Genomic DNA, 13,407 nt, shown 5'->3' with positions numbered 1-13,407 from the left:
AAGAAAAAATGTCAATATTTTCCCCCCTGATACTTATATTGTTTTTCAGCATATTGAACCGATTCCAACGATACCAAACACTATATATTATGTTTTTAAGAAAACCTGGTTTTGACTTTTTTTCTTTTAGTCTTCTTTCTTCATTAAAATATTCTTAAATTCTATGTTTAAATAATGCGTACTTGCAGGCAATTCCTGTTTTGAATGCGAATTAGTATATTCAGTAAATAAAAAACATACATGTACAACATCTGATAGGGATATTTAATAATTACCAATGTGCTCTCTTTCTCTCTCTCTCTCTCTCTCTTTCTCTCTCTCTCTCTCTCTCTCTCTCTGTGTGACAAATGGGCTGTTTAACATAATTACCTCCATCATATTGTGTTGATATGCATCTTGACAAATATAACTTGATCCAATATAGAAATTAGAGCATTGTCGATGATTAACAAATTGGAATTAATTTATTACATAATTAATAGAAGCAAAAATACAAACCATCGAATGATTTATTTTTAAAATCCTGAGTTAATTACATTTGACCGAGACTTATGTTCGATGTACTTTGATAGAGGTTTTCATAAAAAAAAATGTTCATCGGGAGTGTCTGGATAATGCAATGATTTCTGTATAATAAGTATATACCATGCAAATTCCTAGGGTCTTTCTCACAGTATAACTAAATTACGGTTAGCTAGTTTGGGTTTTGACTTCTCATGAAAAGTGTGAAATATATTGGGTCAGCGCGATATCAGATCTAGTCTAAGATCACGGGTATCTTACGCCGACCCAATATATTTCACACTTTCCGCAAGAAGCTAAGCACTTCTGTTGATTTCAAATACACGGATTAGCTGACCCCCATTGTTCTACTGAGGCGAAAACCCCTTCGAATTTGCATGGAATGTACAAGTTATACACAGGTCATTGTTATAGTCATACATCATAGTACCGCTAATCCGACAAACATTTTTTAAAATTTTGAATAAGTTATTGAATGACGAAGTATGACCAAACTGCAGATTGAACTTTATAGAGCCCCGTGCTAACATTACTTATATTTTTCAATGTATCAGAAGGGGTATGTTGCCGGTTAAGTTGTATACATTTCTTGACAAGCAATAAAATAACAACAAAAATGGTGCTTAAATTTTCCGATTACGAAAACCTTTCAAGTTTTCAAAGTACACCCTCTCCGATTCTACGTGCTTGTAATCAATATTTAAGGATGTAAATCCTCGGTGTCAAATGCAACTAGTTCATGAAAAAAAACTAATATAAATATAAACAGAAATGACTTAACGATTATTTGCATTTATTCATATACGCTATCGATTATTAAAATCTTTAATTTAATCTTTAGATGCATTAGATAATGAAAGCAAGAGAGAGAGAGAGAGAGAGAGCATTGGTAATCATTGATTATAATATTCATGAATGTATGCAGATACGGGAAGTTTAATACATTCAGTATAAATCTTGAAAGTACAATTTCTTTCTGATTAATTATCCATCCCCTTTCATTCTGATATTTTTTTTTATTTCCCATTTTGTTTTCTTTACATGTTAAATTTTTCGGCTGGTCCGGGTTAGGACTAATGAATGAGCCCCCCCCCCCCCCCCCCCCCTTCTAAAACGATGTTACGTGCTTAGCTGTTTATCTCCCTCTCAGTCAAAAATAAAATAAATACATGCTATATATACTGCAACATCATTGGATTTACTGGATAATTCTTTCTTGAAGGCACAGTTGACTCAAAACCCATTGCTAGCGGAGATTAGATGAATTTTACCCCCGTATTATGTTATAACTGACCAAAACCTAGTACGTTTGTTTTACAACTTTCATTCAGAAGATGCGCAAGTTATTGAGTTACTGAATAAACGAGAAAACGTCTGCATTTTTATTTCAATCGTTGTCAACTCTTTACTTTGTGATATTTCAAGACTACATGTACTCAATTCAATTTATTGGATCGCATCACCATTATGCAATGGTATACAAAAATATAAAGACAAAAAGCTGTTATATATACATTTAGTAAATAATACATGCGTGTAATAAAGTATTTATCAAGTTAGAAAAAAACCCTTAAAAAAACGTGTTATTATTAATGTGAAGTATGGGCATTCTAATGAAATTTTCTTAAAGTACGGAGTTTTCTAAAGGTTTGTTTAAAAGTAAAGATAGTTTTGATATTTATTTGTTTAAGTGATAAAAATTTGATTCTTTGCTCACATTGCTTCACAGTTGAGTACATAATGAAATTCATATCCAATGTAAACATGTACATGTATATAGCTGACCTTAATCACATATTCCTAATTACAATGAAAACTTTACGTAAAAATAAACTATTGCTTATGGTACACATTTCTTTGAACTGCTGTTTATCAAATTGAAATTACTGGCATGTGATTGTCGTTGTTCATGACCCTTCTTTTATTTGGTGAAATTGTGCTGCCGTGAAACAATGTACCGACGAGTGGTAGGAATAACACAGGTGTTTATATACAGGATGTCGAGAATTTGGGCGTTTCATAAAAAGGTGTGAACGTCTGCGGGGAAGTCTACATACGGATATGAACCGAAAACACCAACGTATCATTAAACAACAATTACAAGAATTGAATGATTTATAGCTAATTTCTAAATAAGTAATGGGGTGAGGGCATGTATGCTGGCCAAGCGAAAAGGGTTTTTGAGTGAATCATTTCGGAAATTATTTCTTTGTTTTATCACACGGAGGTACACGGTGGCATCGACGGAGGTACAGGTGACATCCACGGAGATGCACAGTGGCATCCACGGAGATCCTCCGTGGACTTCAATGTCTAGCTCGCGCGGAAAAATAGGACTTCAAAGGTGCCGACAATTTTAAAGGTCCACCGTGTTTGGGGCAAATTTGTTCCACCGCGTTGCGTGGAACACGCATAAAACTCGTGTCGTGTACTGTATGTTACCACCTTTTTAAAGATATCAGACATACAAAAACAGAAGTATACGTCAACATCAGAAAATCACACAACAGGGGATGCTTACTCCTCCTAGGCACCTGATCCCACCTCTGGTGTGTCCAGGGGTCCGTGTTTGCCCAACTATCTATTTTGTATTGCTTGTAGGGGTTATGAGATTGATCACTGTTCGTTATCTTCACCTTGCATTTTCGTGAAACAGAATAATAAAAATAGATAAAAAACTTGTTGAAATGACAAAATTTGAATATCAACAGTTTTAAAAAAAAATTGCTAATTCCTAAATATGTATAGATTAATTGTGGATATTAGGGAAACCAATGTATAATAGACATCCAGTAGAGGAAATTCCAGCATAGGAGTTATTGCCCTTGACAACAATTTTTTAATCATAAATAATTGATCATTTACGGAAAATATAAACTTTTTCAGTACTAATAGTTTACCAGATTTTTTAATATATCCAGTGAAAAAAAATCCTTAGAAAGATATAATTCTATCATGCGCAAAGTTTGATTTATTAAGATTTTTGCAATAACCTATGACTTCACATGAGGATCGATCAACCATAAGAGAATAAACCATCAATTGTATGTCTCGATTGTAGAACTTCGTTTTATACACCTGTCTCTAGATGGGACGTATTAAGGTACAGCATTGTTTGTACATCCGTCTCTAGATGGGACGTATTAAGGTACAGCAGTGTTTGTACACCCGTCTCTAGATGGGACGTATTAAGGTACAGCAGTGTTTGTACACCCGTCTCTAAATGGGACGTATTAAGGTACAGCAGTGTTTGTACACCCGTCTCTAGATGGGACGTATTAAGGTACAGCAGTGTTTGTACATCCGTCTCTAGATGGGACGTATTAAGGTACAGCAGTGTTTATACACCCGTCTCTAGATGGGACGTATTAAGGTACAGCAGTGTTTGTACACCCGTCTCTAGATGGGACGTATTAAGGTACAGCAGTGTTTGTACATCCGTCTCTAGATACAGCAGTGTTTGTACATCCGTCTCTAGATACAGCAGTGTTTGTACATCCGTCTCTAGATACAGCAGTGTTTGTACATCCGTCTCTAGATATAGCAGTGTTTGTACATCCGTCTCTAGATGGGACGTATTAAGGTACAGCAGTGTTTGTACACCCGTCTCTAGATGGGATGTATTAAGGTACAGCATTGTTTGTACATCCGTCTCTAGATATAGCAGTGTTTGTACATCCGTCTCTAGATGGGACGTATTAAAGGGACTGATTCACGATTTTACCCAAAATTTTGTTTTTCACTTTAAATGAATAAAATCTACTGTCTAATGTGTTTGAAAGATTTCACATGAAAATTAAGGTTATACATCATCACAGAAGTTCATTTTAGAGAGTTTATTATTTGTTTTGTAAACAAAGATTGCGGTATGCTATTGTTTACGAAATTTTCAAAAGAAATGGATATCGATCAAAGTATTATTGTACCTTTCACATTTCAAGCATTTTTGAGGTGAAATGTGTCATCTAAAAGTTAAAATTTGTGACTATGCAAAATTAAGATGCATTATATTACAAAATCAATATTTCACTTGTTTGTTTGTTTACATAAAAAGACTTCAATCTTTGTTTACATAACACATATTCAAGGCTAAAATATTGCTTTCATTCTTGCATTCAGAAGGTCAAAATTTTGGCTGTCAACATTAAATGAGTTATATTTCTAATGTTTAACATCAAAAATGAAAAATATTTTTATCAAAAATCGTGAACCAGTCCCTTTAAGGTACAGCAGTGTTTGTACACCCGTCTCTAGATGGGACGTATTAAGGTACAGCAGTGTTTGTACACCCGTCTCTAGATGGGACGTATTAAGATACAGCATTGTTTGTACATCTGTCTCTAGATACATCAGTGTTTGTACATCCATCTCTAGATGGAGCATATTAAGGTACAGCAATGTTTGTACATCTTTCCACTCAGGTTTCAAATGAAGGGTCATGCCCCTTTCAAAGGGAAGATAATCACAAAAATGCAAAAATAGGGTGAGGTTATTTAAAAATCTTCTCAAGAACCACTGGGCCAGAAGAGCTGAAATTTACATGAAAGCTTCTTAATATAGTGCAGATTCAAGTTTGCTAAAACCATGACCTCTGGGGGTAGGGTGGCCGGGCCACAATAGGGGATCAAAGTTTTACATGCGAATATATAGGTAAAATCTTTGAAAATCTTCTTCTCAAGAACCACTGGGCCAGAAAAGTACAAATTTACATGAAAGCTTCCTGACATGGTGCAGATTCAAGTTTGTTAGCATCATGGCCCCAGGGATAGAGTGGGGCCACAATAGGGGATCAAAGTTTTACATAGAAATATATAGGGAAAATCTTTAAAAATCTTTTGCTCAAGATCCACTGGGCCAGAAAAGTTTAAATTTACATTTACAGTACGGCCATCGCGGATCCCGTATTATACCGCGCTCCCCCCGCGGTATGTTAATCCTTCCTGCGCTATCCCTCCACGGGATTTCATCGCGGGGCAGATTTATACCGCCGCGGTGTGAAGTACCGTTATTTACCTGTTAGGACAAACTAACTGTACGATAGCTATTTCATTCGTCGGCAAAAAATGAGTACGGCTTGCTTATGGACAGCTATCTCGTATTACATACCGGTATATTAAATGAATCGTCGTAGAAAAAATGAAAAATAAAATCAGGGACCTACTAAAACCAGATATATTTAGGATTTAGCATATTTAATACACCTCCAATTTTTATGCCCCCGAGATCGAAGATCGGGGGGGGGGCATGTTTTTGTCCTGTCTGTAATTCTGTAAATCTGTAATTCTGTCATTCTGTCTGAAACTTTAACCTTGCTAATAACTTTTGAACAGTAAGTGATAGAGCTTTGATTTCCTTGTGACAAGACCTTTCCGTGGGTACCAACATTTTTGACTCTGTGACCTTGGAGTTTGACCTACTTTTTAAAAACTGTAACCTTGCCAATAACTTTTGAACAGTAAGTGATAGAGCTTTGATATTTCACATGAGTATTCCTTATGACAAGACCTTTCCGTGGGTACCAACATTTTTGACCCCGTGACCTTGACCTTGGAGTTTGACCTACTTTTTAAAAACTGTAACCTTGCCAATAACTTTTGAACAGTAAGTGATAGAGCTTTGATATTTCACATGAGTATTCCCTGTGACAAGACCTTTCCGTGGGTACCAACATTTTTGACCCCGTGACCTTGACCTTGGAGTTTGACCTACTTTTTAAAAACTTTAACCTTGCCAATAACTTTTAAACAGTAAGAGATAGAGCTTTGATGTTTCACATGAGTGTTCCATGTGACAAGACCTTTCCGTGGGTACCAACATTTTTGACCATGTGACCTTGGAGTATGACCTACTTTTTGAAAACTTTAACCTTGCTAATAACTTTTGAACAATAAGTGATAGAGCTTTGATATTTCACATGAGTATTCCTTGTGACAAGACCTTTCCGTGTGTACCAACATTTTTGACCCCTTGACCTTGGAGTTTGACCTACTTTTTGAAAATTTCAACCTTGCTAATAACTTTTGAACAGTAAGTGATAGAGCTTTGATATTTCACATGAGTGTTCCATGTGACAAGACCTTTCCGTGGGTACCAACATTTTTGACCCTGTGACCTTGATCTTGGAGTTTGGCCTACTTTTTGAAAACTTCAACCTTGCTAATAACTTTTGAACAATAAGTGATAGAGCTTTGATATTTCACATGAGTGTTCCTTGTGACAAGACCTTTCTGTTAGTATTAAACCTTTTGACCTTGACATTTAACTTACTTTTAATTTTTTTTTACATCGGTCATAACTTCTAAATGGTAAATATTAGAGCTTTCATATTATACATGAGCATTTCTTTTGACAAGATCTTTCTACTGGTACCAAGATATTTGCCCTTGTGACCTTGGTCATCTTTGGAATTGGCCATTATCGGGGGCATTTGTGTTTCACAAACACATCTTGTTTATTCTAAAAAAAAAATTAAAAAAAAAACCCAGCATTTAATTTTGTTTTTAATAGTATTTTTATGCTACATTTAATGATAAGGATTAGGAACTGTGTCCTAATATTTTTTACAGTGAAAAAATAATACAAATAGATCTACAAATGACCGTATACGAGTGCAAGATTAATATGTTCTGTCTGTTTTAATGGTGTTTGTTTAGATTTCGAGAATTGGTTAAAAAATTTATTAGTAACAAAATATTATTTTGTATGTTTTAGGAATAAAAAAAATGTAAATTTTATATTATGCTAAAAGAAAGATTTTTGTTTTCTCATTTCAATCGAACATCTTTTATATGTACACCTGTTGGGTCCCTGCTGCATGTGTTCTTAAAACAACACACGGGGGAGAAGACCCTGTGTGTATATGTTCAACGCGTTGAATACAGGATGTCAAAATGGTAATGTCTCTACTCCAGGGCATGCGATCTGCTAATCAGCTTACAATCACCTATACCCAACAAATTTTACCAGTAATTAAACTAGGGTGTTTGTTTTAATTCCTTCGTCAAGTGCTGGTTTCCTCGCTTACAACTTACTAATTCCTTTTATTACGGTACATATGAATGTCAGTATCATCAAAATTACTCTCTAATTGCATGTTAAATCAAAATTTAATATACGTTTTAGAGGAAGGCCACACATATACGACAGGAGAGGCGTATACTCCAAAACTGTGTTTTACTTGTTATCTACTTTTTGGTATATTATATTACCTCCTTTAAAATATGCATTGCGTTTTTCCCCCTCTCTTTCAGATGTTCAAAGCCCCAAAAATGCAATTAAAATTTGAGAATTTGGATCCAATTAATATTTTATTTTAATTAGATTGATGCTTTATTTGTATTGATTACCAAGTGGTGTTTGTGTGGCTAGTCTAATGTTGTCTTAGCAGTTTCACGGGTAGAGTGTGCGCTGATCGAGGTATGGGGCGTTGAAGCAGACAGGAAGTGTTAAGTTAGGACATCTTCACAATGTCTAGAAGAGAAAATGTACTTTGTTAGGTATAGCTATAGGGACACCTATATAATACTCTCTTTTGAATTGGGGGAAAAAATGGTTTGGAGAGAATATTAATTAGAACATATCCTCACACCACTTGTCCCCTCTAATCTAACATTTTGTATCTACATCTTTCGTATGCTGCGGGTCACGTTTATGGAGACGTAACTTGGGCAGATTTTTGTCAAATGGTTGAAAATTGTCCTCACTTTACACGTTTTATTCCCCCTCTCAAATTTTATATAGAGTTTGATGATACTAGGCTTTCCTTTTCATACTTTAATATTTGCGTGATACATGTTTTTTTTAATATATATTTGTACAAATACATGTATAGACTTATATTCCTGAAAAATAAGTTATGAAACCACCAATCTGTGATTGATACTAACAGGGATAATCAGTTTTCGTGAAGTTACTTTTGCTGTTTCACGGGTAAAGCGTGTGCCGATCGATGTCAGGGGCGTTGGAACAGACGGTATTCGGAGCAGACAGGGCGTGTTATATAACAGATATACACATACCCATGACCGTTTCTTCACAGTCCAGTCAGCTATGTTAAATAGTACTCTCTCTCTCTCTCTCTCTCTCTCTCTCTCTCTCTCTCTCTATCTCTCTCTCTCTCAAATTTTATAAAGATTAGAATTTGCTGATGCAAGGTTTTCCTTTCCTTACTTTGATATAAAGGACTAAAGCCAGAAATCATGAAAAATGGCCCTGTTTCCAAAATTTAAAATCTTTTGGGGGTCAAAAGGCTACAAAATTTGCTTTCTAAATTAATTAATTTTATCCGATTTCCCTACGCACTTTTTTTCTACGGGCTTCTAAATATAGCAATGAAATGAATGCATTTACATTGTAACGTCATTTTGACGTCGTTGTATTGCTAAGGTAGTTAATTAACGAAGTCAATATTTACTCGAATGGCGTAAAGGAGAAAAAAAAACTGTATCATTTAATATTATTAAGTTCTTCATTAAATTTCCTCGTGGATTTTCAGATACAATGAGTATTCATTTTGATAATACATATGACATTGTATGGAAAAAGCATTGTGTTTTGCATGTAAGCTTGTGAAATGCAATGAGGATGCCAATGTTGTATCGTTCATATTCAGTTGATTTGTTGACATTCTCACAAAGATTCCACAAGGGTGTTGTAATCATTAGCAGATTTACGGGGGAGGGGGCAATGCTTTCCTAAGATAAAAAAAAATATAATGCAATTCAAGAACAAAAATATGAGTAACGTAAAATTAGAAAACTAATGAATATCATGTTTAAAAAAAATATTATCACAAACGTGCTATTTTATCGAATCACACTGTTTATATACATGCCAGTTTAAGTTTCAATTGGACAAGTATAGTTACATGTAAACATTCATCAGAACATAAAAATTAGGGATGTCAATTTTACTCGGACGCTTTAGTCGAGCGATGGTCAAGTATGCAGTCAAAAAAACGGACTGATATGGTACAAGTGTACCTAACTCATGAATGAGTCACACCTCGGCGCACTTTGATAGCCAAGTACACGGCAGGGGACGAAAGGCTGTCGATAACCGTAATTAATCCACCACGATAATTTTTATTTTGATACAGAAATGCTGTACAAGCAACAATTAAAATGTACGTGTACTCAGGCATAAAAAGAATCATGTAAACATATGTAGAAGGTTTTTTTTTAATGCATGTACAATATATTCTTGTTCAAAACCAAAATTAATTTGGTCGACAAATATTGAACGAGAGCCTATTTCTAAGTTTTGTCTCCCAATTGTCCAGTCGATGAAAAAAAATATCTCTGAAGGCACGAACAAAAACTCATCAGCTAGGAATGCCAGGAAAGGAAAGCCGTTTTCCTTCATAGACCATCAACTAATTGGATTGCCATCAGGGTACGAGTTTTCGGAGAGGTAAAGTTTTAATTCACAGTCGCGAAGGATTTATGAACATTATTTAAAAAAGCTATTCTAACGAGTACTCGACTGTGAAAAATTTAGTCGATGATCGGTATGACCGAGTGATTGTCGAATACTCGATGACATCTCTAATAAAAATATTTGAAAAGTATCACGTGAGCTTCAAAAGATGATAAACTCACAAGTGCTAGAATATGTTTAAGAGAAAACATCAATAGTGACGAAAGGTGTGCATAATGAATTAATAAAAGACGAATGTAGCCGTGTTCATTAAAACTCTAGCCCAACTCGCTGAAACTCCTGAATTGTAGAAAATTCTTAGGCACTTTCTTGCTAAATACATTGCTTAGGTTTTTAAAATCTATGATGTGAGCTTTTCTGCATTTGGGTCCGATTTGTGTTTGTCATTCAATCGTTACAATGTCTCTGTGTTTGAAATTCACCCTGGTGATTATGCCTCCATGATCAATTACTGGCTAGAACAAAATTCATGATGATATTAGGCTACATTGATACAGTATAGATAGTGTCTCGGAAAAGTTTTTGTGAACTCCAAGTCTGATGTTGATATCAATTTATTTTTCATGAAAAGATTGAATCTCGGTACATAACGATTCTGATAAAACATTAACATATGCATGAAAGGCGAATATACCGAACAGTGATCAATCTCATAACTCCTATAAGCAATACTAAATAGAGTTGTGCAAACATGGGCCCCTGAATATACCAGAGGTGGGATTAGGTGCCCAGGAGGAGTAAGCATCCCCTGTCGACCGGTCACAACCGCCGTGAGCCCCATATCTTGATCGAGCAAATGCATATATCCCCGATTAACACTTTATCTGATGTCAAATTGAGAATTATATAAACCAATTATTTTTCCTATAGACTTCTACCTTTCGGTATATAAATACAGACGTCGCCCGTCTGTCATTGAAAAAAGATGCTAGACACAAAGAGCCAGCAGTATTATGAAACAGGGTTGGATGAAGTTTAGAAAATAAGTTGTGTATTATAAAATTAGATTAGTACCAACAATACTATCAATCACTTTTACGCCCGATGTCATTTATATGAAAATACAATAAAAAATGATAATCGTAATAATAATGATAATAAAAGAAATTGTCGGCTTTCATTACTGTACTCATTTTAAAGTCCATATCCCCATGTCTTTGAATCATTTCTGTTATTTATTTTCCATTTAAATATGCTACTAACACATCTTTATTATTTATCGTGGATGCATTTATTTATTCATGTTTAATATACTTTATAATCTATTCATGTTTATTAACAATTCGCTCATTCATCTATTTACTCCTGTTTTTTTTCTCTTCTTCTTCTATTATTATCCGTATGCTTTTATTTAGTCAAATTATTTATCTTTTTGTGTGTTTATATCAGGGGCAGATCAGGATTTTTTTAAAGGGGGGGGGGGGGGGGGTCTACCATTAGTTTTGGATTTCAAAGGTGGGGTCACCTTCAAATGTGTTATTCGTACTTTTTAAAGCACAATTTTCTGACGAAAGCAAGGGGTCCAACCGGGCCCCGAGACCCCCCCCCCCCCCTTTTGTATTTATTTTATCTACAGTATTTATACTATTCATTTGTCTACTGTGTGTCTATTTCTTTTTGCCTACTAGATGGCTATTGTTCTTGTGTATGTACTTATACCCTTGTATTTTTAATTATCCACATTTATGATTTATCTATATGTTTATTCATTTTAAATTAATTCATTCATTTTTACCGCCTATCATTTTAGTTTTGAAATATGTATTTGTAATTCAATGATTTAATTGCTTTTCATTTCTAATAACACCATTCCCTACTAGGAATTTATCCTTGAAAAGCTAGTTGTGATGGTATTAGCCTATAAATTTGCTTAACAATACCCCATAGGGCACCCCATTAAGAAGTTTGAAAGAGTTGTCTCCCGTCAGTTTTTCCATGGTTACAGTAAACAAGAGGGTTTCAATTGCTACCATTTAAAACAATATTTAAATCAAATAATTATATTTTAGCTAAACTAAAGCATTGTTTACAATACATGTATTGTTTAATGGGAGCAAGCCCCAATCGTAACAACTCGGCCATTTCCGTAACGACAGGCCGAGCGTGTTCAGATTGGAGTAAGCCCCTGTGAGTAAACTCCATTGTTATGAAGAGCTGACTAATTTCGTCAGCTTGACAGGCGACGTCATTCCTTATGCAGGAACTGAGGAACAAAGATTTTGGGAAGTGTTCACTAGGCCTAGTGCGTATATTTACTTAGGAAACCTTAAGTGAAGTACATGGAATTGCTTAATCCATCTAATATTAGAAAAAATACCATAGCAAAGGCTCATAATTTCACAGCTTTGAAACCAGTATATTTATATGGATCTATTTTTATCCATTGGAAATTACCTATCTTCGATCACCGTAACCCGAGTGAGATTCGATAAATAATGTGATAATCAACATTAACATTGAATTCATTACTGTTTGATTCGAAACATGACAAAACACATTTAAACTATCAAATTTCATGCCCAATTTAACCACTTAAAACGGTAATCCGGAAAATTCTAGGCAAGTTTCAAGAATTCAAAATCATCAAATGAAATACGGCGCCGCACGTAAACCAACACGAAACTAATACACAATATTTCTCAGATAACGATATAACCGTATATGAAATATCATCGTGGTTCAAGAGTGGCGCCCATAAAAATTTATTAAATAAAGTGTAGAATTTCTATAAAAAATAGGTATTTTTGATATACCGCATCCGGTTTCAATGCATATAATTACGCTCGTGCTGTTTCCTGCACAAAACTCGATATGGAAATTCATAGTATAATTTCTAATTAAAGTCTGGCCTAAGATTTCTTCTATAAATATAAAGTTTTATTTTCAAAGATTGACAGGGCCAAATCATGCAATTTTGGCTTTAGTCCTTTATGTTATCTATGTTTTGTTTTTAAATATTTGTACAAATACATTGTATAGAATTAAATTCCTGAAAAACAATTAATATGTGATTGATACTGACAGGGATAATCAGTTTTCGTGAAGTTACCTTTGCCGTTTTACGGATAAAGCGTATATATATGCACTTGTATATGGTCATCTTCCGACATTGGTATATGGTAATCTACCCTTACATTGAATGTGTGGTTCAATAAAGGTAACACGAGAAGTTTTTGTAAAATGTGTTTTACAAGCGATGCATACACATGTATATGCTTTTAATGATTTATTTATAGTATTGCTGAACAAACGATCTGTTTTCAGTTTATGATCAGTATATATTTTTTTACGTTAACGGGAGATAACTCGCGTTTGTTGATGGCATTAATCATCTACAGGTGAGACCGCGGCAAGGACAGCGGGACCGCGGGGGGAGCGCAGGATATGCAGGGTTACCTGAGATATACCACGGGTAGCTCTATCCCGCGGGGGGAGCGCAGAAAATAC

The 13,407-nt window shown here is 34.8% G+C and overlaps 1 pseudogene; it reads left to right on the top strand.

Annotated features, from left to right (window-relative positions):
• The window catches only part of LOC125654290 (putative helicase MOV-10), a 95,831-nt pseudogene that overhangs the window by 26,873 nt on the left and 55,551 nt on the right, over positions 1-13,407 (top strand).

Source organism: Ostrea edulis, chromosome 7, assembly GCF_947568905.1.
Source record: "Ostrea edulis chromosome 7, xbOstEdul1.1, whole genome shotgun sequence".
NCBI classification, from domain to species: domain Eukaryota; kingdom Metazoa; phylum Mollusca; class Bivalvia; order Ostreida; family Ostreidae; genus Ostrea; species Ostrea edulis.
Note: the sequence above shows the minus strand (reverse complement) of the source record. Positions and strands in the feature narration are given on the sequence as shown.